The sequence below is a fragment of the Pogoniulus pusillus genome, chromosome 1, assembly GCF_015220805.1.
Source record: "Pogoniulus pusillus isolate bPogPus1 chromosome 1, bPogPus1.pri, whole genome shotgun sequence".
NCBI lineage: Eukaryota > Metazoa > Chordata > Aves > Piciformes > Lybiidae > Pogoniulus > Pogoniulus pusillus.
In genome coordinates, this window is record NC_087264.1 from 47,678,095 (window position 1) to 47,704,203 (window position 26,109).

At 45.0% G+C, this 26,109-nt stretch overlaps 1 protein-coding gene across 12 annotated transcripts in view; it reads right to left on the bottom strand.

Annotated features, from left to right (window-relative positions):
- The window catches only part of FOXN3 (forkhead box N3), a 233,356-nt gene that overhangs the window by 143,990 nt on the left and 63,257 nt on the right, over positions 1-26,109 (bottom strand). For 10 of the 12 annotated variants that reach the window (XM_064151469.1, XM_064151546.1, XM_064151537.1 and 7 more), the window contains exon 1: positions 800-894. The exons of the other annotated variants lie outside the window; for them this stretch is intronic. The gene's annotated coding sequence lies outside the window, so the exon portion shown is untranslated. Of the gene's footprint in view, positions 1-799; positions 895-26,109 lie in introns of those variants that run through there. 12 annotated transcript variants of the gene reach the window in all.

Consider the following 26,109-nt stretch of genomic DNA (forward strand, 5'->3'; position numbering starts at 1 on the left):
TGTTAGCAGCGTGAGCCGCAGTGTTTGCTGCTGGAGCGGCTGGAGTAGGGACGGGCTCTCTTCAAACAACTTCTTTCTTCAGAAGATAAACTGCTCACAATATTTACAGATTAAGTTTAGTAACTTGTAGCTTGTTGAACTAGCAACTACACAGTGACTATTGAAGCCACTGTCTTTATATATATGACATGTATCTGATTTCCAGTGGAAAAATGTTACTTGCACCTCTGGTTACACAACTCAACTCCAAAGGTCAGAAACAACTAGATAAAACTGAAAGCCAGGAATTACACAGCTAAAGTCCAGTCACCGTGTAAGGTATAAAACAAGGTAAAGTGTAGCAGACATCACAGCACTATCTAAACAGGAGAAGGAAAAGGGCCAGCAAAAGAAGCTCACAAAAGAGATAAGCATTGTAATTTTCATTAATCAGTTTCTTCCAAGCTGGAAACATTGTAACTAAGCAGAGCATGAACTTCTTCACTACTTGAAGGATTTTACAATCTACCAACAGCCATATGATGACTCTTCATTTATTTACAGCCACAATTCTGAATTTACCAGAGATAAACAGAACTTCTATTGCCCTGGTAGTACTGGTTTTTAAACGTGATTAAAAAGCTCCACAACAAATCCCCCAACAAACACCAAGACAGCAACAGAGCAGCCTACACCACATAACATACAAGTTTTAACTTATCAAAAGCTCTCCACCCGATGAGATTCCTGAGCCTCTTATAGCTGAAGGGTGTTGTCAAAGAGCTGCTTTGAAACCCCATTACTACCGGACCCCACTAACCTGTCTGGCGAGCAGAGTTCACCTCCCAGTTCAGCGGTGGGAAACGGAGGCACTTCCTGCAGCCAGCTCCCCACACCCTGCTCCTCATTTCCCTAATGAGTCCCAGCAGTGATGTCAGTTTTGCCCCAAGGCATCCTTTTGTCCAAATAAAAACAATCTACAGTTGGCTGCAAAATCAGAGGAATGCCAAATCTGGGGGAGGATAAGCAAACTGACAATACGGCTTTTAACTGCGTGCAACAAAGCCAACGCTTGGCTACAACTGCCAGTCAATCTCTTGACTGATCAAATGCTGCTGCTCTCGTTGAGAGTGCCATGGATGGCTCTGATCTAAAAGATCACCTAGATGGTTCTGAGACACCAGTCTGAGCAAATTCATGCAGGCCTCGCATGCAATGGGCAGGGTGCATAGCCAGCACCGTCCAACTGGGTAATCCTTACCGCCACTCTGAGACCAGACAATACTGCTAAGATGAAGGTAGATAGATCATGCTGGGTACCAAGGCAAACTCATCCTAATCCAAAGCCATGCACAGCTGTTACCTCTACTAGAAAACCACTCCTCCTTCTCCCCTTGCCTCTCCAAACCACATAATTTCATAGCTCTCAAGACCTCAGTGTCTGTCCATCAGTCAGGAGGGTTAGTCTCCTCTGTACTTTGGTCATATCCTTGCAACAAAATATAGCTATTTATTACCAGCACATTCAGATGTCCATGAAGTAAAAACTTGTATATTCAACTCAAAGGAAAAGCTGTGGCTCCCCTACTCATCTAGTACTAGATGTGGGTCCCAGTCCAAAGAAAGTTTACATTTCTACACTCCAGTAAGTGCAGGGGAGTCAGTGGGAGAGTGCAGCTTCAGAGAGAGAAAGCCTGTGAACACTGCCCAGATGAGGCCAGAGAATGATATCTGAATAACCCTCACTTTTACTCGTTTCTGTCTATTGTCAGGACTACCGCAGTAGCGGAGAAGGCAGAACAAATGGGCTTAGGCAAGCACTGTCATCCTTAACTCACTGTTTACTTTTCTGCCATAGCACTGGTTGCATGTACTCTTCATACACAGCCACATCTGACTCTGGATTCTCACACATACTCATCAGATTTAGGGAGCCAGAGACACACTGCACTCACACACAAAGTGTAAGACTGCACCTGGGCCTCAAGATGCTGTTTGAAGGCTCCCCAGAAATCCATCATGAGTCATCATCTCTAGCACATGAGGTTCTCTGGACAAGTATTCCTGACCAGAGAAACCTAGTTATGGTCCAAGAGACTGTGGTACTAAGCAAGCAAAGGAAGAGTGACTGTCTCTGCTTCAAAACGCTGTATCGGGTTAGTGTGGCAAGATTTTACAGGTTGTGAGAAGCTACCAGAAGCTTCCACCATGTTGAACAGAACTGCTGGCCAAGGCTGAGACAACCAGCACTGGTGGTAATGCTTCTGTGATGATATATGTTAAGGGGAGAAACAACTTGTATAATGCCAGCCAAACCAAGGAGTGAGAGTATGTGAGAGAAACGACTCTGCATACTCAAAGGAGGAGGTGCTCCAGGCACCAGAGCAAAGGTGACCCTGTAGCTCACGGTGAAGACCATGGTGAGGCAGTCATGGAAATTACTGGTGGAGCAAATATCCATTTGCAACCTGTAGACAAGCCCACACTGGAGCAGGTGGATGCACTTGAATGAGGCTTGTGGGAAGCCTGCAGCTCCTGGCAGGACCTGTGGACCCATGGAGAAAGGAACTCATGCTGGAGCACATTTGCTGGCAGAACTTGTGACCACAGGGGGACCAACAACTGGAGCTGTCTCTTCCTGAAGGACTGCACTCTGCAGAAGTGACTCAGGATGGAGCAGCTCATGAAGAACTGCAGCCTGTGGAAAGGACTTGTGTTGGGGTTGTTTGTAGAGAACCATCTCCTGTGGGAGGGTTGCTATGCTGGAGCAGAATAAAAGTGTAAGGTGTCCTGCCCTGAGGAGAAAGGAGTCGCAGAAACAACATGTGATGAACTGATGACAAGGCAATCTTGTCATAGAAGGAGATCAGGTTGGTCAGGCAGGACCTGCCCCTCACAAATCCATGCTGACTTGGTCTGATCTCCTGGTTGTTGTCTATGTGACATATGATGGCATTTGAAATGACCTGCCTCATGACCTTCCCTGGTACTGAGGTCAGACTGACAGGTCTATAGTTTCCTGAATCTTCCTTTCTGCCCTTCTTGTAGACAAGCATCACATTGGCTACACTCCAATCCATTGGCACTTCTCCAGTTAGCCAGGACTTCTGACAAATAATGGAAAGTGGCTTGTCAAGTACATCTGCCAACTCTCTCAGCACTCTTGGGTGCAGCCTATCTGTCCCCACAGATTTGTGTATACCTAAGCAGCACAGCAGGTCAGTGACCACATCCTCATTTAATGTGATGCCCTCAATCCAACTGCCCTCCCTGACACCTATTTCACGAGGGTGGGTGCCCAGGGCAGTGCTGGATCCAGTGCTAAAGACCAAGGCAAAGCAGGCATTGAGCACTTCAGCCTTCTCCTCGTCCTTAGTCACTGCATTCAATAGGGGATGGAGATTTTCTCTAGTCCTCCTTTTGCTGTTAGTGAACGTATAGAAACATTTTTTATTATCTTTAACAGCTGTAGCTAGGTTAAGCTCTAGCTGTGCTTTGGCTCTTCTAATTTTCTCCCTATATAGTTTTGTTACATCTTTATAGTCCTCACGAGAGATGTGCCCCCTCTTCCAAAGGCCATAGACTCTCCTTTTGCTCTTGAGGTCCAGCCAAAGGTCCCTATTTAGCCAGGCTGGATGCCATCCCCAACGACTTGTCTTTTGACACACAGACACAGCCTGCTCCTGTGCCTTAAGACTTCCCTTTTCAAGTGAGTCCCACCCTCTTGGACTCTTAAATTTTCAGGATAGCTTCCCAAGGGACACTGTCCATCAGACTCCTAAACAGGCCAAAGTTTGCTCCCCAGGAGTCCAAGATGGCCGTTTTACAAACCTGTCTCCTTGTTTCCCCAAAAGATAAAGAACTGAATCATCTCACGATCGCTGAGCCCCAGATGTTCTCCAACCTTTACTTCCCCCCACTAGTTCTTCTCTGTTCACAAGAAGCAGATCCAGAAGGGCACCTTCCCTGGTTGGCTCTCTCACCAATTGTGTCAGGAAGTTATTCTCCACACACTCCAGGAATCTCCAGGATTGTTCTCTCAGTGCTGTATTGTATTTCCAGCAGACATCCAGGAAGTCAAAGTCTCCCACAAGAACAAAGGATAGCAATTGTGAGACCTCTCTCAACTGCTTATAGGAAAAATATCTACCTCTTAATCCTGATTGGGTAGTCTGTAGCACACTCCCATCACAATACCACCCTTGCTGTCCTCACTCCTGATTCTCACCCGTAATGACTCAACCCTACCATCACTTTCATTAATTTGTGTGGTGTCATATGCTTCCCTAATATAGAGGGCAACTCCACCACCTCTTCCACCTTGCCTATATCTTCTGAACAGTTGGTACCCTTTGATGGCAGCACTCCAGCTGTGGGAGTCATCCCACCAGGTTTCTGTGATGGCTGCTATATCACAGTTATGCTGTAGTACAATGGCCTCCATCTCCTTCTGTTCATCGCCCATGTTGGAAGAGCAGGGAAAATACACAGTGATGCCCTACAGCATTTGTCCATGTTTAGAGATCTGCTCCTTAATAACTTCAGCAAAAAACACAATTAGATCTTCTGTTATGCTATAGGCCCAAGATACTTTTCTTCTAGCAACTTGTCTAAAAACAGTTCATGTAAGACTCAGCATCAACAGCAGCCTGTAGCAAGGAGTTTCATGTTGTAACTACTGACTATGTATAAAACGTTCTTTCTTTACTTTAAATCTGCCACCTGGTAGCTTTACTGAACTTCTCTATTGATTTAGGATAATTATTGTGTGTCTAGAACACAGGACTCATGTCTATAGACTTCTCTTGATTTTATAGGGCCTTTTTACTTTTCAGAACGTGCTACGACACTTAATTCTATATTTCATTCCTTGAAGTGACTACAGGTATACATAAACAATAAATATACCCATCAATGACCATGCAATCATGCAGTCACAATTATCAATGTTGTGTCTATCCAGATAGAAGAAAACAGTGCTCCTTTATAATAACATGGTCCCTAACATCATGCCTTCCCTTGTAGTCTCATGCTCTAGTTTTCCCTTTATAGTCTCACCTGCAGTACCTGGAGCACTCGGTATGTCCATGTGAAATGTGGAAGCAGATCATTCCAGCTGACAGTACTTTTATCTGTGGAGAGAATAGCAGCTGGAAGATGCTACTTCCCCCAGACACAAGTTGTAACAGATCAGGCCCTATGCAGGTTCAGTTCTTTAAAAAAACTGCAGCTTCGGAATTACCAAATTTCTCAGAGGCTTTCCGGTGCGTGACACAGCCCCTGGCTTACACCTAGCACCTGCCTCAGACAGCAGAAGCATGGCCAAGGCAGAAACGGTCTGAGACATCAGGAAAATCTGTGAAGAAGGTGGGAAGGGCCATGGCAAAGGGACACAGAGAGAGCACTTTCAAAGAGTGGCATGGGGCCAGGTTAAGTCCAGACTGTGATACAGAAGCGATGGCCTTGCATCATCTTCTCAAGCTCTGGCCCATCAAAAATGGGAAACTCTTCCTCCAACAACTTGCACTCTTTATTATATGCAACCTCCTTGTGCTTGGATCAGTGTAGTAATTGATAAATAAGGATAAACATACATGCAGGAACTTAATTTCCACTCAAGGTATCCTGAATTCTTCACCTGTGCTTCCAGCTCCTGGAAGCACTCCTTAATTGCCACGCACAGCGAGGTGCAGGAGACCTGTCCCTTTCAAGGCAGACTTGCAGCTCAGCTGGCAGAATGTTTTTGAAAGCAGCTCAGTTCAGCCAACAATCTCCCCTTAGAGTCCAAGTACATCACCTCAAAAAAAGTCTCAGCTCCTCTGGCATAAAGCCTGGGAAGCCAAATTTGTTCCTGATCCAGGTACTCCAGCTGGTAGCATAACAAACTGCTGTCCTGACATCACGGTGGATAAAGTAGTTTTTCACTCATTATGTTATTAAAAAATAGAGCAGAAGCTTCATTTCAAACAAGAAAGCAATAATGCTCCGCTTCAGGAAATTAACGTGGCAAAAGAGCTCTTCTGCTTTATAAACCACAAGGACAAGAGAGTGAGTCAGAACAATGAGAGTTAATAACCCAAGGAGTCTGACCAGAAAAAACATACTCTAGTTACAAATTCTAACGCTCCAAGTCTTGTGGCTAAGCCTAATGTTACACCCACATCAGGCAGCCTGGTTTTTCCTGTACATCACATTTTTCCCTGCAGTCTACAGAATAGCCTCCGGCAAACCAGTACAGATCTGTACCAGCTGCTGGATGGGATAACCTGCAGATGTTTTCCTCCATAAGCATGGGATATAGGTGAAGCATGCTGCAATTAGTGATACCTCTGCAGCTTCCTTGGGTGTGAGACATTGCTCTCCTGGGGCACAATCCTGCAGATGCTCCAAAGAAGAGGCAGCCCTGAGAAGTGGAACTCTGAGCACAAACTCTGTCTAACAAACAGCAAAGACCACTGGACTTGCATTGTGGGCTTGGGATGGCGGTAGCAAGAGTCACTTTAAATCCAAGCTGTTGCTTAATACTCAGAAGAAGAGCAGGCAGGTGTATCTTGTGTCACCCAACTACCGCTTACTCACTCAGTAGCTCCAAATGAGACTCTACATTCCCCTAAGCAAGTCTCCCTTGCATTCTCTCCTGCTGTGGTGAGGGAAGGACTGGCCACATAAACCACTATGCCCAATTGCTGGCCTTTGCCTACAGGATCTTTCCATGCTTTCACTGCCTGTCACACACCCAAACTACATTCCTCAAGAAGTGATTTACCATCAGCTTTTATTACCAACTGGGTTATTTTTCCTATTAACCTAAATCAATATACTCATACAGTAGACTGTCCAAAACTCAAGTCAATATAGAGAATTCATAAGGTATTACAGATTTAGAGATATTTACAGCTTTAATTAGAGATCCTCGAATGGATGGCAATGGAGGCATAGCCAACAGATTAGATTTTCAAGTAATGATGGCAACTGGTAAGAAAAGCACTGGAAAGATTTAAGAGCCCAAGTCTCGCTGACTTCTAACTGACTTTCAGGATGGATTGGTACAGCCTTTGGATATTTGCAGAAGCATCATCTTAAAGCCCTGCCTAAAGGTTTGCCTGCCTCTCCCCTCCAGCACAGGGCGCTTGTGAGAGGGGAGGGCAGATACAGCAGGGTGTTTATCTTACAAGATGCTTTTCTTGCCTAGAGGCAACGACGTGCACATGATCCTGCCCTCAGCCAGGCCTCAGCCATTACACAGGCCAGTATGGACAAACTATCTCCAGCTGCTGTTAGTCTTGCACCCATCCTGTTCCAAGGCCAGCAGGAGATGGCTGTGCAGATAAATGAATTGGTGTCTTCCTCTCCTCTGATTTCTAACTCTGATGAATGAGATGGTAACACACCATTATCCAGTTTCTTCTGTCAATTATGTCAGGACTGCACATCACAAGTTCTAGTTTAAGGTCTGACTCCTGGCAAGCTCTGATCCTCGAAAGTGATGTGTCCAGCTCAACACAGACTGAGAGAGCACACTCAGTACAATGGAGGCTTGAGCTAGTCCAGAGGACAAAACCACTGCCAAATCATGTCTCTGCCGAGTCCATTTCCTGTGTGCTTAAATTGTCTCTTCTCTGTAACTGTTGGCAAGCCTCCACTCTTGGGAGCATGTATGAGCAATAGTCTAGATTTGGAAGCTAGCTGAAACAAAAGGGAATCTCTAATGGTGTATCTGCTACCCCCTGCAGTATAGTGTAGGACAGCCAAACTATGACATGTTCTGTTAGCAATGTCCCCATGCTAGCAGGCAGCTGAACTTCTTTGAGAGAGCTCCTCTGGCACTCACTGGGATACCCTCAGACAGCAGTAGAGTACCTTTACAGAGCACCATACTGGCATGCACTCAGAGACAACAGACTTACTTTGTTGTTGTTTTGTTTTCAATCTTTTTTTTTAAACAAGCAAAAGTTGTATTCAAAGTGGTAATCTTTGTTAAAATAAAGGTGTGATGATTTAACCCCAGCCACCAACTAAGGACCATACAGCCTCAGTGGGACAGGGATAAGAACTGGAAGGGAAAAAAAAGTAAACCTCATGGGTTAGGATAAGAGCAGTTTAATAACTAAACTAAACTAAAATGGAATAGTAGCAACAATAGTAAATAATACAGTAATAATAAACATGAGATAACAAAAAAGAGAGAATTAAACCCCAAGAAAAGCCAAAATATTCACAATGCAATTGCTCACCACCTGCTGACCAATGCTTGAGCAACGATGAGCACCTGCCAGGCAACTCCTCCCAGTTTATACACTGAGCATGATGTTCTGTGGTATGGGATATCTCTCTGGCTAGTTCAGGTCAGCTGTATGGACACGATGTGGACATTGTACAAATATTTCACATGGCTTGGCTATGGTGACTCCCAGCTTCTTGTGCACCTGCTCACTTGCAAAGCATGGGAAACTGACGAATCCTCAGGGTAAGCAGTACTTAGCAACAAGGTCAGTATGCTATCAACAACATTCTCATACTAAATCCAAACTACAGAACTGCAACAGCTACTGGGAAGAAAATTAACTTTACCTCAGCCGAAGCCAAGACACAGGAAAAATGCACTAATAAATGAAAACTTCTCTTTTTGTCTTGGGCTTGCAGCCTGCAGAAAAGGGGTTCTCTGCCCAAAAACTTGTATAGGACTGCTATACATTATCTCTTCTATTTAAATAAGACAACTGACAGGGAAAAATATCTTTGCAAAACTGCAGTAAAGCAAACAGATTTCTGATCAAGGCTGGCATCTGGCAGCTATAGATTTCCACAGATTCATCTCTCACAGCACAGAAGCCATTTGATGCCCATGGAAAAGTCTTGCATACATTAATACAAAACATAATAACTTCCCTTCTATGTTTTTGGGTCATCCTCCAGAAAAAACAAACTGCACAACAAACTGTTACAGAGTTCTGAAAGTGGATCAAAAGTCCTATATAAGGAGAGGTTTCTGTATTTAGCTCCAATTAATTTGCCTTCAGTACAGATATGCTGGAGCCAAAAATAGACCCTAGATTGTTTGACTTCCATTTTCTGTTCTAGCCACTACAGGATGCTTTGGCAATGATAGGCACTTTACATAAACATTGGTATCTCTCAGTATTTTCACCTGCCCTTTCAAATACACTCCTCTTCAAGTGCACTGCTGCATATGTGTATTCCTTCAGTGAAAGAGTTCAGCACAAAACTACCTTACAATACCAACCTTGTGATGTATCAGCTGGGAACTAAATATATGTATTTTATCAGAAGACGTCCATCAGAGTTCATTACCCTGCTGACTGTTGCCAGCTGAGCATAGTATCAGGTAGAGGCACAGCATCTGTGCATTCCCTGTAACATCACTTCCTCAGATGTAATGGGCTAAGGCATCTCATCAGCTTCAAGTTCATACTTCTGCCTTAATGATTTTTGCATATCCCTGTTACAAGTAATGGCTGTAATTCAGGCAGTCTTCAAGTAAATTCTTTGCTGTTGCTGCATTTACATAGCTAAACAGGCAAATCTGTTGATGAGAGTACAGAGGAGAGTCACAAAGATGATCAGAGGGCTGGAGCACCCATCCCCTGAGGACAGAATGAGGGAGTTGTGTGTTTTCAGTCTGGAGAAGAGAAGGCTCTGGGGAGACCTTACAGTGGCCTTCCAGTACCTGAAAAGGGCTTAAAGGAAAGCTGGAGAGGGATTTTACATAAGGGCCTGTGGTTACAGGACAAGGAGCAGTGGTTTGAAACTAGAGGAGGGTAGGCTTAGGTTGGACGTTAGGAAGAAGTTCTTTACTATAAAGGTGGTGAGACAATGGGAGTTGTAGACTCCTCATTCCTGAAAGTGTTTAAGACATGGCTAGATGAGGCTTTGAGCAACCTGGTCTAGTAGGATATGTCCCTGCCCATGGGGCAGTGGGGTTGGAACAAGATGATCTTTAAGGGTCCCTTCCAACTCAAGCCATTCTATGATTATATAAAACCTGTGATCTAGAAACAACTGCTTCAGAGCACAGAAACAGGAATGGGACTTCAGCACTAAGTAAGGTCAGGGAAAACAACAGTAAGAGGAACATCCCATACTATGGGGAAGAAAACTCACCAACTTTTCTTGGATTCCACTCTGAGGGCCCAAGAAGGGCAGGTCTTTCCAAACTGGCACCAAGTCCTGCACTCTTCCTTCTCGGAAAGGTTTTATTTACATTATTGCAATACTGCTTAAAGATTGCAAGATGTTAACTCTGAGATCCTGCCTCTCTGTTTGCTGCATTGATTGTGCTCTTTTAGACTCAATCTCGCCACTCCTGCTTAGTGCAGGCTCCCTCTGTTCAGGAGGAGGAGTTAAAATGGGATTCAGCTAAAAAGCTGAGGCAGAGCACTGAATGATGAAGCACATCACCTGCCATGAGCAGCCCTTGCCACTGTTAGATTTAAAATGTAGGCTACTGAAGCACAGAGGTGATCCTCTTTCCCTTGTGGGGCACCAGGTTTACATTGGTGCATACATATTAAAATAATAATTGATGATCAATAATGACTTCCTTTTCCTCATGACCATCTCTCTACTGCTGTAAGAAATATTAATTTCCTTTCCTCTAGATGTAGACACGGTCATTCAAAACCATATCTCCTTAGAGAAAATTCACTTTCCCAGTCCTTTTCACTAAATGTAATTTTCTGTGGCCTTGGACATGAGATTCTGGACCATTCACAGGCATTCTCTTGCAGAAATAAATACTAATTTTAAAAGCCTCAGAAACCACAATAACCAAAATAAACATTGAGAAGGCAGAGTTGAGGTACATGGGGGGAAAAAAAGGCAAATCTGTTCATTCTCTCTTGCTCTAGAACCATGTCCTCTATAAAACCCAAAGTTTTCCAATATCTGAAAAGCATCCAGGAATGCCTATGTTCCTTTGGTGACTGTAGAGACAGACATGACTGATCTCACAGCTGTCTTACATCAGTGTATTGCTCTGGCTTTGATTTCCAGCAAATCTGGTCTCTGTAGAATTAGAAAACCTCTGGAAACTCAGCAGCCACCAGTTTCTTTTGCTTATAATCTTGGTCTGCCCATCTCTTCCTAAGACAGGGCAGTTTTATCCTATCTCCATTTATCAGCCTCACTTCTGCCACCAGCAGCTATAGAGCACTACTGCCCCTTGCTAGTGACTGAGCCACCACAGCTTTCTAGCAGACCTCCTTTGTCCATATGCCATGTTCTTACAGCTCCTCAAGCTCCAAGTTTGGGTTCTGCTGCCTGAAGGCACTTCTCCCCACACTATCCTCCTTTTCAAATGGCAGATCCTACCAAAGTCTGCCTTTACCAATGACACTATTACTTCTTTTCCTCCTGATGTGGTTTTTAAATTAAGCTCTCAAATGAAACTGGAGAAAAATTGCAGAATTACGTTTGGAGGGAGATACAGAGATAGACATTACAAAGCAATTACCACATCCTTTGGCAACCCCCCTTGAATTTTCTCCCAACCCAAAAACTAGATCTATACTCCCCAGTGCTCCAATACTCCCCCCAGCAATGTCTCTGCCATCCAAGAGGCCTAAACAAGCCTCTAGAAGCCCCAAAACAGGCCTACTGCTTACATGTTCTTACCAATGGAGTGGCTCTCACCAGACACAGGGCAGGAGGAGGAGGAAAGGAGAGCGAGCTGGTCTTGTTGTGAGTTTAAAGAGATAGCAGAATTATGGGATTGAATAACAATCTTCTAGTCCCCAGGAGACTTTTTAACCTTATAATTCTCAACCTGGGACACCTCCTAACCTTTTATTGTGCCAGGTTTTGTTTGCTTCCCCCCCCAAATAACCAGCCACAGCCTTTTTGAGCTGCTCAGCCATGCAGGTGTCAAACATCCAGAAATCACCAAGCCTTAAACCAAAAACTAAGCCTTAATATCCAGTTTAGCTTTCAAGAGAACAAGTTATTATGGTTTTGTTGTGGTTTAATCTGAGACAGCAACTAAGCACCATGCAGCCACTTTTCCATTCCACTCCTTCTAAGTAGGATGAGGGAGAGAATTGGATAAAAAAGCAAAACCTTGTCTCCATTTAGCTATTCTATCGCACAATGACCTCACCCCATTCCTGCCCTAAGAAGGGGAACTGGGAAAAGGAAAGAAGATCTCTGGGGTGAAATGGAAACAGATGTAAAGTAATAATAAAAAGCTAATATTAATGCCAATACCAAGCACACAAAGTTATACTCAGCCCATGCAGTGGCTCTGAGCTGTGTGCTCCCAGCAGTGAATGCTGGATGTCAAGTGCTGCAAGCACCACAGCTCCACCAAAGGCTCAACAGTCACAGCAAACAGGAGAGTGGGCCTTGGGAGCAGAATGAAGGGTGACACCCTCCAGAGATGGTGGCCATGGAGGAGAAGAGAGCATCCCCAGCAATGCCATGGAATACTTCTGTTGGCCAGCTTGGGTCAGCTGCCCTGGCTTTAGCACCTGGCTACCTCAAACTGCTGAAGATCTTGATCACTATGGAGGCTCATGTACCATGGCTGGCCACAAATGAAAACAAAGTGTCTCATAACCTTCTTCTAACCAAATCAGGCATTGCAGTCTCTTCAAAAATGCACTTTCTTGAATCAGAAGTTCGTTATGATTCTATGATTCTACAATTCTAAGTTAAGATAAAAGCAGTTTAACAGGATACAACCATCATAGCAAGTGATGTACAGTATAACTGCTCACCACTGGCCAACTGATGTCCAGTCAGTTCTGGAGCAGCTGCCCCAGCCAGCTTTCCCCCCAGTTTATGTAGTGGGGATGTTGCCATATGGCATGGAGTATTCCTTTGGCCTGTTTGAGTCAGCCATTCTGGCTGTGTCTCCTTCCCAATTTCTTGAGCCACTCCAGCCTTATCATTGGCAACACCTGAGAAGCTGAAAAGTCATTGACTTAGTATAAAAACTATTTAGCAATAACTAAAACATCAGTGTGTTATCAACATTATTCTCAAATAAAATCCAAAACACAGCACTGTACCAGCTATTAGGAAAAAAAATTACCTCTGTCCTAGCTGAAACCAGGACAGCTTCTTAAAATAATATTCAGTCTTATTTCATAGAATCAACCAGGTTGGAAGAGACTTCCAAGACCATCCAGTCCAACCTATCACCCAGCCCTATCCAATCAACTAGACCATGGCACTAAGTGCCTCATCCAGTCTTTTCTTGAAGACCTCCAAGGACGGTGCCTCCACCACCTCCCTGGGCAGCCCATTCCAATGCCAATCACTCTCTCTGGGAAGAACTTCCTCCTAACATCCAGCCTAGACCTTCCCTGGCACAACTTGAGACTGTGTCCCCTTGTTCCATTGGTAGACCATGGAAAAACAACATCATCCAGAATGTCAACATTTATCTAGGAAATTTCTTTGTGGTATTTTTACTAGTAATGAATATCATCTCTTAATTATCCCCCAGGTTCTCTTTAGGGACAATTATCATAAAAACAGATCTTCCTAATGAAGATGGAGTTACTGAGTTCAGAAGTTTTAAATCACTAATGAGGATGGCTGTGAGACTCCATGCAGCAATTAGTTTCAATACCAGTTTTAAGATAGAGTTGGATAACCTTCTGAAAGGGATGCTTTAGCCCACAGATCAGTGAACCCTGAGAGGCCCTGTGTGCTTACAGCCATGCAGCAGCAACATGCTGGCACCCACTTGTTCATACACTGCCTAAGCATTGGCGCGTATGTGTTACGGAAGCACAGAAAGACTTAAAGCATGGGAGAAGACTGAAAGATGAACTAAACCAACTAGAGACCCATGTATCACAGTATCACCAAGGTTGGAAGAGACCTCACAGATCATCAAGTCCAACCCTTTACCACAGAGCTCAAGGCTAGACCATGGCACCAAGTGCCACGTCCAGTCCTGCCTTGAACAGCTCCAGGGACAGCGACTCCACCACCTCCCCGGGCAGCCGATGCCAGTGTCCAATGACTCTCTCAGTGAAGAACTTTCTCCTCACCTCCAGCCTAAATCTCCCTGGCATAGCTTAAGGCTGTGTCCTCTTGTTCTGGTGCTGGCCACCTGAGAGAAGAGAGCAACCTCCCCCTGGCCACAACCTCCCCTCAGGTAGTTGTAGACAGCAATAAGGTCTCCCCTGAGCCTCCTCCTCTCCAGGCTAACCAATCCCAGCTCCCTCAGCCTCTCCTCATAGGGCTGTGCTCAAGGCCTCTCACCAGCCTCATTGCCCTTCTCTGGACACGCTCAAGCATCTCAATGTCCCTCCTAAACTGGGGGGCCCAGAAGCAGCATGGGGAATGTGTCAGTGAGTCCTGCAGCCCAGGCCCAGGGATGCTAATGAGGACACGCACAGGCAGTGTGCACTGTGAAGTACTTAGCACCACCTGACGTGGCTGTAAGCATGAGAGATTCTGGGCTTCACCTGGTTGTCCTGTACACACTGAGTAGCAGTCTGGATGTAGAAGACTCCCTCTGCAAATAGTTTCTCCAATGTTTAAAGCTCACAGCAATGGGATGGCACTTGCCTCTGTTCCAGTGAGTTCTCTGGGGACCAGGGAACACACTCACACATGGGTACCCCCCGTCCAGGTACAGTTTCCATACTTTATTATAGCTTAAACACTAAAACTGTAACAAGAAAGGTATACTGGCATAGAGGGAAGGGTATATGAGAGAAACTGCAAAGCTAAATGACATATGACAAATAATCCCGAGTAGCTCTATTGAATTACAGAATCACAGAATCAGTCAGGGTTGGAAGGGATCACAAGGATCATCTAGTTCCAATCCCCCTGCCATGGGCACGGACACCCTACCCTAGATCAGGCTGGCCAGAGCCCCATCCAGCCTGGCCTTAAACACCTCCAGGGATGGGGCCTCAACCAACTCCTGAGCAACCCATTCCTGGCTCTCACCACTCTCATGCTGAACAACTTTATCCCCACATCCAGCCTGAACCTACCCATCTCCAGCTTCACCCCATTCCTCCTAGTCCTGTCACTCTCTGATATACTGAAAAGTCCCTCCCCAGCTTTTTTGTAGACACCTTTCAGATACTGAAAGGCCACTGTAAGGTCACCTTGGAGCCTCCTCTTCTCCAGACTGAGCAGCCCCAACTCTTTCAGTCCATCCTCATAGGAGAAGTGCTCCAGCCCTCTGACCATCCCAGGTCCTGAGATGCATAGATAGCAGAGCTGGCCAGCTGCCGTCTTGAAAGGTAGGTGTCCCCACCTGAAAGGTAGGTGTCCCCACCGTGGGCCAGCACCTGTTATGCTGGTGAGGCTGGTGCTGCTCACAGCTCAGCCACCTATGCTCTTGGTTTAGACGTGTTCAGAATTCTGTGACGTGTGGCCAGTACGTCCCAGAAGGCTGACCCAAGGAGAACCAAGCTCCTCCCTTATGCTGCAATTCGTTACATAATGACTTTCCCTACTGCCCATGTGCGGTGTTGGCTTTGGTGGTTGCATGATCCCCTAGCAAAAGGAGGCTTCATCATCTCCAGCTCCCTCTGCAGCTGGTTGTCCTCTGTGGAGCCTTTCAAGGTCACTGCTGGCTCCACATGCTGTTTAGCCAACACCACATTCCAGCCTCTGATTACAGGGACGGTACTTGAAGGCTCTGTTTTCCTTAGTTTTATCACTTGAGAGCTCGCAGACCATTTTCTTCCCTGGTCTGATCTCTGGTAACCTGGCAACTATTGGCCTGTTGCCCCAAGTCAGATCAGCCACACACCAATTCTTCCCTCTTACAGCCTTCCAGATATGATCGTGACACAAATGACGTGTCCAGAGAAGGGCAAAGAAGCTGGTGAGGGGCCTGGAACACAAGCTCTATGAGGAGAGGCTGAGGGAGCTGGGGTTGTCGAGACTGGAGAAGAGGAGGCTCAGGGGTGACCTCATTGCTCTCTACAAGTACCTGAAGAGAGGTTGTAGCCAGGTGGAGTTTGGGCTCTTCTCCCAGGCAATCAGCAACAGAACAAGGGAACACAGTCTCAAGTTGTGCCGGGGGAGTATAGGCTGGATGTTAGGAGGAAGTTCTTCCCAGAGAGAGTGATTGGCATTGGAATGGGCTGCCCAGGGAGGTGGTGGAGTCGCCGTCCCTGGAGGTGTTCAAGAAAAGACTGGATGAGGCACTTAGTGTCATGGCCTAGTTGACTGGCTAGGGCTGGGTGATAGGTTGGACTGGATGATCTTGGAAGTCTCTTCCAACCTGGTTGATTCTATGATTCTATGACATTCACCAGTCTGCAGAACAACTGAGCAAATGAGCGAGGGTCCAGGACTTCAGCACAGCTCCTGCCGCCTCATGTTCAGGCAGAATATCCTTGTGGGAGGAGGGCCTCAACAAATGAGTGCAATTAAAGCATAGATAATGCATCTGAACATGTGCATCCCTTATTTATTTAACAAGCACAGTTTAGCTTTAATTATTTATGACAGCACCTCAGAAAAAAACCTAGAAAACAGTGCAGTAGATTCTACAAAAGAAAGCAAGCCTTTGCTGAGGGAGGCTGCTCTGTTACCTCCTACTGGGACAGGGACTCAAGTCTCACTTAATAAAGGAATTATGAGGTGCAAGGATGAGGGCAAATAAGGAATTTAAGGTTGTATTTGACTTCAAGCAAACAAACAAAAGTCAATGACAACGAACAAAAACTTTGGCATGGAAAACAGTGAATGACATTATAAATAGAACTTTCCATCAGCACAGCCTCATTCTGAGTTGTCAGTGTTGAGATCCTCACATCTCACCTACATGTGAATGGGTGCAAGTGACTCAAGGGATCTTTAGATCTATTCATCCTTCCTCTCCTACCAGGAAAATGAGGAGTTGTTGCAAACAGTGTATTTACAGCTATAGGCTGGGGACTGAGTGGCTGGAGAGCAGCCATGAGGAAAGGGACCTGGGGGTACTGATAGACAGTAAGCTGAAGATGAGCCAGCAGTGTGCCCAGGTGGCCAAGAGAGCCAATGGCATCCTGGCCTGCATCAGGAACAGTGGGGCCAGTAGGACAAGGGAGGTTATTCTGCCCCTGTACTCAGCACTGGTCAGGCCACACCTTGAGTACTGTGTCCAGTTCTGGGCCCCTCAATTCAAGAAGGATGTTGAGGTGCTGGAAGGTGTCCAGAGAAGGGCAACAAAGCTGGTGAGGGGCCTGGAACACAAACCCTATGAGGAGAGGCTGAGGGAGCTGGGGTTGTTTAGCCTGGAGAAGAGGAGGCTCAGGGGTGATCTCATTGCTGTCTACAACTACCTGAAGGGGCATTGTAGCCAGGTGGGGGATGGCCTCTTCTCCCAGGTAACCAGCAATAGAACAAGGGGACACAGTCTCAAGTTGTGCCAGGGTAGGTATAGGCTGGATATTAGGAAGAAGTTCTTCACAGAGAGAGTGATTTCCCATTGGAATGGGCTGCCCAGGGAGGTGGTGGAGGCACCGTCCCTGGGGGTCTTCAAGCAAAGCCTGAATGAGGCACTTAGTGCCATGGTCTGGTTGACTGGCTAGGGCTGGTGCTAGGTTGGCCTGGATGATCTTGGAGGTCTCTTCCAACCTGGTTGATTCTATGATTCTACCATAAGGCTCATAGTCTGCATTAGGACTGAGGACAGCAGCACCCTGCAGGAGCAGACTGACAGTCTGCAAATGTCAGGCTGGCATCAACAATTTCTTAAACACACTTGGGGATGAGCTTTGTTGGGGAGAACTTAAAAGGAAAGGGTAGGGAAGGTCTGCACATGGGAAAAGAGAAGGGGAATGAAGCTATACAGAGAAGAGTTGGAGCACAGAAAGAGCCAGCCCAGGAGTGACTGTCCAGCACCAGCTCCAGGCCAAGGGATTGCTGGCCATCCTCTCCTGCCAAACTCACTGCAGGTAAGGGGACCTCTGATGCACCTCTCGGGACTTCTGCCATCTTCCCAAATCCAGCTGAGGAAGTGTGCTAGTTTGAGCCTAGCTAGAATGTTTTGGTGAGAAGGGTTAGATTACAGGCTGTGAGAGGAGAACAATGGTGATATCTACTTCACTCATAGGCTTGCTGAGATGTATAAGAACAAGGACACAAACACAGATAAGGGAGTTGCTCTTTATCTGGGCTTTGAGCTGCATTTCACTCTCTCTAACCTAACCTGCCATCTCTGATTAATCCACCTGCTTCCTAACCCCCATGGCTGACCCTCCAATCTTCCTTGGGCACAAGGAAACGTCTGGGATAAGGTAGTGAGGGGTGGGAGATGGTGGAAGGGCAGTTGAGATTCCCCCTCCTGGGGACTCAGGTTTCTGGGAGGGGAGTTGTGTTTCTGTATTACCTTCTACCTTGTTTATTTCTGTCTATAACTGTATATACTGTAAATATCTGCTTGTATATTGTGCTGAGCTGTAAATATAAGTTTCATTCAATTTCCAGAGCCACTGAGTCTAGTCTGGGTGATTTCCAAAGTGTGTGGGGGGGCAGGGAGCACCCAAACCATCACAGGAAGAAACAGAACTTTTCTAGCTGTCTCCCTCCTTCTTAGTAAACCCCCTATCCTGTGAGGGGAACCTGTTCCCCTTCTGTGCAAAGCTCACTGTCACTGGTTTCAGAGATCACTGCAAACTTCAGTGGAGAAGTGAAATACCTGTATAGCAGCAGGTGGGAGATGACACCAACACCAAGGGGCTGTTCTCAGTTGCACTGCTGCCTGGCAGTTGCCATAAAACATGCCACTGTCTCTTAGCATGGATCAACACACCAAAAGGTGTACAACAGAATGTCTTGAGGCTGAAAATACTCCAAAATTATGGCACTACTCCCTGAGACAACTGCAGCATGTGAAGAATCTGTGTTGTCTACTGAAATCCAAAAATATCTGCTAGTAAAGATCACACAGAGCACTGCCAGGCCATTTCAGGACATCTGAACTGATAGTACGTTCTGTCGGTTCACACATACTGTTCTGAGCGGATGAACAGCATATCTGGGGGAACTGGCATCCAGCTCACATCACAACTGATGCACAGTTGTACAGAAAGGCAATGCAGCCCCTTCCAGACAGCCATGCATGAATGCAGAGATGTCCACTCTCGGGCCAATCTGAGATTGTTATTCACCAGGGAAACCCAAAACTAAATTTAGCCCTTACCTGGAATCAATTCTTTCACCCTCACTCTACAACAGTCAGGCCTCTTCCATAACAAAAAAGGTGCTGTGTGCTCTGGCTTTGCCTTTTCTGTATTTCACCTTAAGGTATTGCTGGCTGCATTTAATAGTTTTGCTCCTGCAGAGAGACCTCCTGAAAAGGTCAAAATAAAAACCACTAGGAGCCAAATTCATTGCTGGTACAACTCCATTGAGTTCAGCAGCATTACACCTGGGATAGATCCAGCCATAACTGTTTCCATTAAGGTAAGTGGAAAAGTGTACTTGTTGTCGTAACTTTCCTTTTCAATTGATCTGTTCTCTTCTGTGTGTTTCATTGCAATCAATAGGAATATATCTATTAGAGAAAGTTACAGCACAAAACATCCAAATAGCTTTTATAAAACTTGGTCTCTTAGTTGATAATGAATGTCAGGGAGATGAGTAGGTAGCAGACATTCAGTGTGCATTCAAGTGCTTTATCTTTCGGAAGCGGACAGATGTAGGCAGCTACCATAAATATTTTTATGTATAAGCTACATCCCAGCCAACAGAGATCTTCCTTAAACATCTGCTCTTGATAGCAGATAGGAGCTGCCAGTCCTGAACAACAACATCAAATATAGCTCAGATATTACAAGGATGGGTACTGGAAACGCTTCGAAGCAGTTAGATCAGGAGGAAAAAACTTCTCTGGAATTGTGTCTATGCTCATTCTGCTCTGCACCACATCAGTGTCATGGAAGGGATCAGAGCCCTTTTACCTTATTGCAGAATTTTCATTTATACACAAAATAACCTCTCAAGACTTCAATGAACTCTCTCATATCATAAACTCTCTTCATTTTAGTCATTCTGTATATTAAATCACAACTACGAACCAAGAATCTACGCGGTATAATTAGAAGTAAGTTTGGGGAAGGGGATTTCTAGTGCTTATAATATTAAATCATTTATACCTTTTTGTAAACATCGGCCTCGCATATCATTCCTTCGAATCTCCCCCCCCAAACAAACTTTCCCGTCCGTGACAATCAGCCATGCTGACATACTCCTTCTTCTAGGCAGAGGTAAGATTATGAGTATCACAGTATCACCAAGATTGGAAGAGACCTCACAGATCATCAAGTCCAACCCTTTACCACAGAGCTCAAGGCCAGACCATGGCACCAAGTGCCACATCCAATCTTGCCTTGAACAGCTCCAGGGACGGTGACTCCACCACCTCCCCAGGCAGCCCATTCCAGTGTCCAATGACTCTCTCAGTGAAGAACTTTCTCCTCACCTCAAGCCTAAATTTCCCCTGGCGTAGCTTGAGGCTGTGTCCTCTCGTTCTGGTGCTGGCCACCTTACATGTATTTTAAATGATTGGGTTTTTTTTTCCAACTTTTCCCTGCTTCTTGTTTCAACTCTTCTTTCTAGGTCATGGTGACACCTTACCTCTTCCAGCAGTGCCCATTGCTCTGGCTGAAACACCATCCAAAGCACCACTAAGCCATTTTTAATGTGTGATCCTGGAAAAACACCTACAAATCAATCTTCTGGATCACCTTTACTCATTGAGGATGTCATGAAATGAGATGACATTACCAGACTAGATAGCTTCTAGCTTTAAATTGGAATCATGTGGCTATTTTAATTTGACATTAAGAATTTCATTTAAATCTCTGTCTCAGAATTACAGAAATTTCTACTAATGCCTGCCATTATTCCAGAGTTTAATTCCTGCTGCATCTCAGTGTCATGCATCATTGCATCATTGCACTGGAAGCTTCAGAAAGATGCTGCAGATTGTGCCTAGCAGTGTGTAGCACCATCCAACCTGGGACACGAGGCAGGAAATGGGTGAGACCAAGAGACAAGCAAGCAAAACTAAACTGCAGTTTCATCAGTCCTGTGCACATTGGGTATACACCATTTTCACATGTGGGATTCGTGTCAGAGTACTTTCTCCTCTTCTTATGCCTATGCCTATAAAGACTGTCCAAGGGGGTCTCAGTGCCCTGAAGGACTACCTCTTCCACAAGACCAGAGAACCACAGAATAGCTTAAGTCAGAAGGGACCTTAAAGACCATTTAGTTCCAACTTTCCTGCCATGGGCAGGGATACCTCCCTCAATGCCCTTTCCTAATGTCTTATCCAACCTACCCAGCTCTAGTTTAAAACCATTATCCCTTGTCCTATCACCAGAGGGTCTTCTAAATAGTTGCCCTCCAGCTTTTCTCGAGATGAAGATTTCTAGGATAATGACCTCCTATCCCACACTGGCAACTAACACAGGCTTCCACCAACTCCCAGTATGAAGAATACATTGTGCAACTGAGAAGGACTGTAACAACCCTTTCATACAGAACCTCCACAATTTATCTTACGTCAGCTAAGCCAGTGCCAGTCATCAGGTCTCAGGTGCCAATAGCTATCATTTAAAGGTTGCTTTTAATGCACAATCAGTCAAGCAAAAAGGAATATTATTGTATTGATTTAGTTTGCATCACTGGGATGTCTTACCCTAATGGTTAATGTATTCATGACCAGCATGCCACGCTATTCCCTGTGAAAACATTCTTAAGATGCAAATCATGAGGCAAGAAGTATTTGAGAAAGGGGCTTTTTCTGCTCTTCATCTTTGCTTGCTCTTCTTTTCAACTCAATATCATTCCCTTTAGCATACACATTCTGAACAGCTATGCAACTGAGAATAATTCAATTTTCCAACCACGATCAACAAAATGTTCTTTCCTTGATCACTCCACTTTGTACATTATTTTGTGGCCACTTCAGTGGCAAATTTGGTCTTCCCTGCAATACCCAAATGCTACTAACACAATTTACAGCCTACTCAGAAAGTACCTTCTTGGAAATAATGTTAATCAGGGTAATTTCTTCCCTTACTTTAAAGAGCTCTTGATTGGGTGCTTTCAATCAGCTGCTAGCCAGAGTTACCTCAGGATTTCTCAAGCTCTTGTGGTAAAATGGGACAAGGCGATTTAGCAGTCAGAGAGCATGTTTAATGGATCACGCTAATCTCAAGAAGGGCCCATGAAACTCTAATTTGTCAGGTTTCATTACATTCAATAATGGCTGTAATTTTCCTGAAGCATTCTGCTCACTAGAAAATTATGTACCATATTTTTGCACCCCATTTTATCTAATTCTCTATTCAGAAAAATTGAAGGCATCTTGTTCTACACAGCTACTACAGCACAACAGCCTGAAAAGGAGGGGTTAAGAGTTCACTGCCAGATGTATTTGTCTCAGAAGCAGGTATAATTCTTTTGCAAACAGTTAAGTGTCAGTGCAAAGCCAAGCTGATTCAGGGTAATAAAAGCACTTCTGCAAAGCTTTTAGGTGACACTATATCCCTCGCAAGCTTTCTCCACCCCTCTATCTACTTATCATCCAATACCATCATTACCTTGACCAATCTGTACATTATTTCCTTTCCAAATGGATCGATTTCAAACCAGCTCATCTGCTAATGCTCAGCACAGGTTTGGGTAATTCTCCTATTGTTTCAATTACTTCTTTGAGGAAAATCCAATCCTGTTAGGCAATCAAAGCTTTTCTCTCAGATGAAGATGCTCAAGCTGTGGTCGCTACTGACAGATCAAGAGCCTCTTTTGAAATCCTCCTCGCAGCTGTAGCACCCTCAAGTGACAGAGGTGTCCCAGGTCTGTTCATTACACATAACAGATGGTGCTAGGTATAACCCAGCTCATGAAATAGGTAAGCTATTAAGATTAACCCAGTCCTGCACATTTCTGAAGGAAGATGTGCCATTGTGGTAAATGACTCTGCAGTCTCCCTGGTTTTCATCTTCTGTGGCAAAGGAACAGCTTCCCAAAAGCGACACAAAAGGCACATACGGTTTCACCCCAACTTCCAGGGCCTACTGTCTGTGCAGCTAATTCTGATTTGGAGGGCAAATCAGCATTGATCAAGATTCAAAAGTGAACCTGCCATGTTTTCTTAAACATCTTCAAAGATTTGGCCTGGCAGTCCATAAGTAACTCAGTGAGCAGATGAGAAAGCCCCAGGCAGAAGAAAGTGGTCACAAAGGAATAAATAGAGCAAAATAGATGATCTCCCAGTCACTGCCTTTATACCTCTTCATTCCAAGGTTACAGTGCCTGCATGCTTTATAAACAGAGGCTGGTGTAGCTCTGCCCCAGCCATTCGAAGTCCCCTTTATAAGGCACTGGACAATGAAAGGGCACAAAATGTCTGCAGTTAAATTTTCAACTCTACAACTGTCTTCCGAAGATCATTTTATGTAACATTTTGTCAGCATTTACCAAGACCTGCCTTTCATACAGCCCAATGTAGCATCACTGGATTTGAACAACTGCTTGGTCAGAGATTCTCACTAGCAGGTTCACTGCATTTATATCACCTTCCTAGTCTCACTAGGATATGCGTGAAGAGCTCAGTAAGGACAGTAAGAGACCAAAAAGGGTTACTTTCTATTCATTGTTTTCTTACTATATCAGTCTGGTGCTGGATAGACCATTCTGTCAGCACCAGTGAAATCCTGAGCATCAGCTATAGCTTTCCAACACTGGGTATTTAGTGCTAGTCCAGAACCTGGTAGAAACCTAACTCTGCAAAACTGTCACCTGAACCCTAATCAGATGCAGAGTACTGTTTCACCTGAATCCCTCTATGAATCCCACAGGCACAATTTTGCACACACAGACTTTTCAGCTCTTGTACAATAGCCAGAAGAGGGTATCTTCACATGGTGCTCAACTAAACTTACTTTACAAGTGACCTATGTTAACAAGAGAGTAGCTGCTGAGGACTAGGAAATCAGGCCTGTTCAAAGCAAGGGATTCGAATGTTTCTTAAACTTGTAAATGGATGGAGAATGAATGCAAACTTTCTGGCTCAGTCCATCACCAGGCTATCTAGAGATGCCTTAGTATGCCAGAGCAAACACAGTAAACAACCCTATTATTTCTACACAGCACCCTCACTCCTGATTTGAAAAGTGCTTTTCAAGTGAAACATGCTTTGTGTTACCTGAATGAAGAAACAGTCCACTGTTTTGTGGTGCTCTGTAAAAACGCTTCAAATGGCTCTTGGTCTTCTCTGCCTAGGGCTGATGCACACTTGCTTACATCAGCAACTCCTAGGCTTAAGCACTTGTTGATGAAAAAGCCAATTTGCTGTTCACTGCCTTAGCATCAATGCAGGAAGAACCAGAACACTTGAAATACCCCCCTTGATCATGTTTGCGACTCGGGCATTTGGGAAATTCAAACCACTTTGAATGAGGTTGTTTTGTGGGGAGAGCATGAGAAGCAGCAGGGTGTCTTACACTGGTAGACATACAGGATCAAAGTCATTCCTGGTGGAACTCCATAACCTTCAGCAGATGGGATAAATAGAGTCTCACTCGCCCGTGGCAGCTGGGGACTACGACTGTTTTCCTCTTCTCATCTGCAGTTTGAAGATCTGGAGCCAGATCTTCTGCTTGCAAAGCAACCTGAGATTTTTGCATACATGCAATGCCAGGCAAACAATTTGTATTGTCATCCATGGCCCTGGTATGATTGCCACGGTCATCTGTGGCATGGATCTAAATTTTAAACACATGATGGAACTAGCCTAGGAAGAATCAAGCTGGAGATCATTTTATCACCTTCAGCAATCTGTTCAACTGGCTTCTGTGCTTACTAAACACGGCATCAGAGTCCATTATGAATATACAATTCTGTTTTCTTTATGTAGCATCTCCTATCATCTATTGTATTCATGTAGAGAGAAGCAGCTTGTAAATACCATTTCACATTCCAAACAACTTCCTATAGGCAACTACATCATTGCTTTGTTCAAATAATTTACATAAATCATTACTGGAGTGTTTTATCCTAACAACTTTATTTTGGTCCCAGAGCACAAATTAAATGCGTGCTTAAAGCAGAATATTTTAGAGGGAGTTATTCCTGAACTGTTTATGTGACAGGAATAGACATCTCCATCTAATTCTTCATTCATAATGTAATTTATTTAGTTTTCTCTGTATGTGTAAAAAGCACACATTTAATTTGCAGGGGTTTCCCTGGAAGTGTGCAGTAGAATAGAGGACTGTGCCACAATCTGTTCATCCATCAGACAGTACTCCCAAGGACTCACTACACATTCTGCTACAAGCACTCTGTGGGAAAGGCCAAGAACGACTGTAAGTCCCACGTGCTGCTTGACATGATTGTGTGATGAGCAAACTGTTGTTGTTAACCAAAATTTGCAAATAAAGCCACTGGAAGATAGATCTATTTCTAGTAAATAGTTCTGTGTTTGGATTAATTGAACAGAGCTAGCTCTTGCCAGCTCAGCTTTTGGGCCCGGCATCCATCCACACATCTCGTAACAAAGCACACTGTTCTTGTCAGCATCATTCAATTACGAACGCATACACCCTGACTGTGCTGGACTCATGGGCTGCAACAACTGACCTGGCCAGTAAAACCAGAGGGCACAGTCACCCAGGAACTGTCCCTCAAGCACAGGTCTTGCCACTTGCCAAGCCTGAAGACACGCTGAATCCATACCACAGCTGTCAATATCCTGCGACAGGCTCACATCTGCTCGCCAGTGCTGCCGAAAGGAATTGCAGGACAACCAGCACTCAGCAGCTCTCAGATTCACAAGCGTCCTGTCCCTGCACATCTCCACTCAGTGCCTCCGGGCCACAGCCTTGCTCCCTGCACAGGGACCAATTCTGAGAGACTTGGCAGGCCCATGCAGGGATAGGGAGGTCTTTGTGGAGACACCACATCTCAGCGCCAGTCTGCAGACTTCCTGTGACATTCTGGCTGCAGCTTTTCCCACAATGATGCCCTGGCTCCCACAGCAAAATGATGTGCTACAGGATGTGGCCCCTTAGCACCATGGCTCCTAAACACTGTGGACCTGCCCCTGGACAAGTTGAGCTGCTCCTTGACTATGCTCCCAAACTGAAATACAAGCTTTCAAACAGAACGCCTATTAAGCAA